Source organism: Mizuhopecten yessoensis, unplaced genomic scaffold (genome assembly GCF_002113885.1).
Source record: "Mizuhopecten yessoensis strain PY_sf001 unplaced genomic scaffold, ASM211388v2 scaffold10411, whole genome shotgun sequence".
Lineage (NCBI taxonomy): Eukaryota > Metazoa > Mollusca > Bivalvia > Pectinida > Pectinidae > Mizuhopecten > Mizuhopecten yessoensis.
Window position 1 is genome coordinate 30,385 of NW_018408533.1, and position 3,798 is coordinate 34,182.

Genomic DNA, 3,798 nt, shown 5'->3' on the forward strand with positions numbered 1-3,798 from the left:
ATTTTTAATACTAAAACATAAACCCTATCGCCGACGGTGTCAATATTAAAACAGAAAGCATAACACCGACAGTGTCAATACTAACACATAAACCTATCACCGACAGTGTCAACACGAAAACATACAACTTATCACCGACAGTGTCTAAACTAAAACATAAACTCTGGTGCCGACAGAGTCAATACTAAAACATAAAACATATCAGTGAACGTGTCAATACTAAAACATAACCCTATCACCGACAGTGTCAACACTAAAACATAAAACCTATCACCGACAGTGTCAATACTAAACCATAAAACCTTTCACCGACAGTGTCAATACTAAAACAGAAAGCATATCACCGACGGTGTCAATATTAAAACAGAAAGCAGAACACCGACAGTGTCAATACTAACACATAAACCTATCACCGACAGTGTCAACACGAAAACATACAACTTATCACCGACAGTGTCTAAACTAAAACATAAACTCTGGTGCCGACAGAGTCAATACTAAAACATAAAACATATCAGTGGACGTGTCAATACTAAAACATAAACCTATCACCGACAGTGTCAACACTTAAACATAAAACATATCACCGACAGTGTCAATACTAAAACATAAAACATATCCCCGACATTTTTAATACTAAAACATAAACCCTATCACCGACAGTGTCTATATTAAACATAAAACCTATCACCAAAAGCGTTAATACTGAAACATAAAATCTATAACCGACAGTGTCATTACCAAAACATAAACCTATCACCGACAGTGTCAACACGAAAACATTAAACCTATCACCGACATTTTTAATACTAAAACATAAACCCTATCACCGACGGTGTCAATATTAAAACATAAACCTATCACCGACAGTGTTAATACCAAAACATAAACCTATCACCGACAGTGTTAATACCAAAACATACAAATTATCACCGACAGTGTTAATACTAAAACATAAAACATATCATCGACAGTGTTAATACTAAAACATAAACCTATCACCGACATTTTTAATACTAAAACATAAACCCTATCACCGACGGTGTCAATATTAAAACATAAACCTATCACCGACAGTGTCAACACTAAAACACAAAACCTATCACCGACCTTGTTAATGCTAAAAAATTAAAACCTGTCACCGACAAAGTTAATACTAAAAAAGAAAACCTATCACCGACAGTGTCATTACTAAAAAATAAACCTATCACTGACAGTGTCAACACTAAAACATAAAACCTATCACCGACAGTGTCAATACTAAAACATAAAACCTTTCACCGACAGTGTCAATACTAAAACAGAAAGCATATCACCGACGGTGTCAATATTAAAACGGAAAGCATAACACCGACAGTGTCAATACTAAAACATAAAACCTATCACCGACAGTGTCAATACTAAAACATAAACCTATCACCGACAGTGTCAACACTAAAACATTAAACCTATCACCGACATTTTTAATACTAAAACATAAATCCTATCTCCGACAGTGTCTATACTAAACATAAAACCTATCATCAAAAGCGTTAATACTGAAACATAAAACCTATCACCGACAGTGTTAATACCAAAACATGCAACTTATCACCGACAGTGTCTATACTAAAACATAAAACATATCAACGACAGTGTCAATACTAAAAATAAAACCTGTCACCGACATTTTTAATACTAAAAAATAAACCCTATCACCGACAGTGTCTATACTAAACATAAAACCTATCACCAAAAGCGTTAATACTGAAACATAAAACCTATACCTGACAGTGTCATTACAAAAACATAAACCCTATCACCGACAGTGTTAATTCTAAATCATAAACCTATCACCGACAGCGTAAACACTTAAACATAAAACCTAACACCGACATTTTTAATACTAAAACATAAACCCTATCACTGACGGTGTCAATATTAAAACATAAACCTATCACCGACAGTGTTAATACTAAAACATAAACCTATCACCGACAGTGTCAATACTAAAACATAAAGCCTATCACCGACAGTGTTAATATTAAAACATAAAACCTGTCGCCGACAGTGTCAATACTAAAACATAAACCTATCCCCGACAGCGTTAATACTAAAGCATAAAACCTATCACCGACAGTGTCAATACTAAAACATAAAACCTATCGCCGACAGTGTCAAAACTAAAACAGAAAACATATTACCGACAGTGTCAATACTTTAACATAAACCTATCACCGACAGCGTTAAAACTAAAGCATAAAACCTATCACTGACAGTGTCAATACTAAAACATAAAACATATCGCCGACAGTGTTAATACTAAAACATAAACCTATCACCGACAGTGTTAATACTAAAACATAAACCTATCACCGACAGCGTCAATACTAAAACATAAAGCCTATCACAGACAGTGTTAATACTAAAACATAAACCTATCGCCGACAGTGTTAATACTAAAACATAAACCTATCACCGACAGTGTCAATACTAAAACATAAAGCCTATCACAGATAGTGTTAATACTAAAACATAAACCTGTCGCCGACAGTGTTAATACTAAAACATAAACCCTATCACCGACATTGTTTTAAAACATAAACATATCGCCGACTTTGCTTAAATCAATAAAGTCCGGCAATACTACGTTTATATCAAATAGTCTGCTGCTGTCACTCACAGGTGTTCGTAGACTAGTAAACTAAATCGTATCGTTTGCTTTCCGGTCGCGAGAGACGTCACCCATGACGATTGATTGACTTGACCTTACCGCTACTTTCTGGTAGTAGTGAAAAGTCACGGATTGAAGGAATTGAAACCCGACACTGGAGATTATGATACACATGCTTACCAAGAATCATTGTATTATAGACTGTTGTAGTATTTGTATCTAGCCCACTTGTAACACATGTTTACTATACTAGAATTAGTGGTATTATAATCTGTGGTAGCCCATTTGTTTGAGTGTAAGATCTAATTTATTAAGCACTAGATGAACACGGAAGAACATCAATGGATGGTGCCGCTGTGTTGTAAGGGTTTGTGGGAGTAGGAGAGTTAGACGGTGAAGCTCAAAGAACATGGTTAATTGGGGTGCGTAGGATCTCGTAATGTCAGCTACGCAACTCCTGTCTTTGTACGAAACTAAGCGCATGTGTGATAAATAAAATAAATACCTCACATACTTAACAGTATCAAAATGTTCAAATTCCATAGAATCTAGGTTATACCGCAGGCACTCTTAGGAATATTAAGTTTGCTTTGTGGTGTGGTTCTTTGATCCTGAGGTAAAGTAAGTATACCCTGGAATTCAACCGTAATTTGACCAACAAATACCGTCCATAACGAAAAAGGTTATACCAAATACAACCAATTACACTATACCAATAATACATAATACCACCCCTACCGCAACCAATAATTCACAAATACCACCCCTACCGCAACCAAAAATTAACAAATATCATCGCTCCAGCAACCAATAATTAACGATTACCACCACTGCGATAGTGGTGGTAATTGTTAATTATTGGTTGCTGGAGCGATGATATTTGTCCAATAATTATCAATAATTAACAATTACCACCCCTACTGCAACCAATAATTGATAAATACCACCCCTATCTCCACCAATATTTAACAAATACCATCCCTACCGCAACCAATAATTAACAAGTACCATCCCTACCGCAACCAATAATTAACAAATACCATCCCTACCGCAACCAATAATTAACAAATACCATTCCTACCGCTACCAATAATTAACAAATACCATTCCTACTGCAACCAATAATACACAAATACCATCCCTAT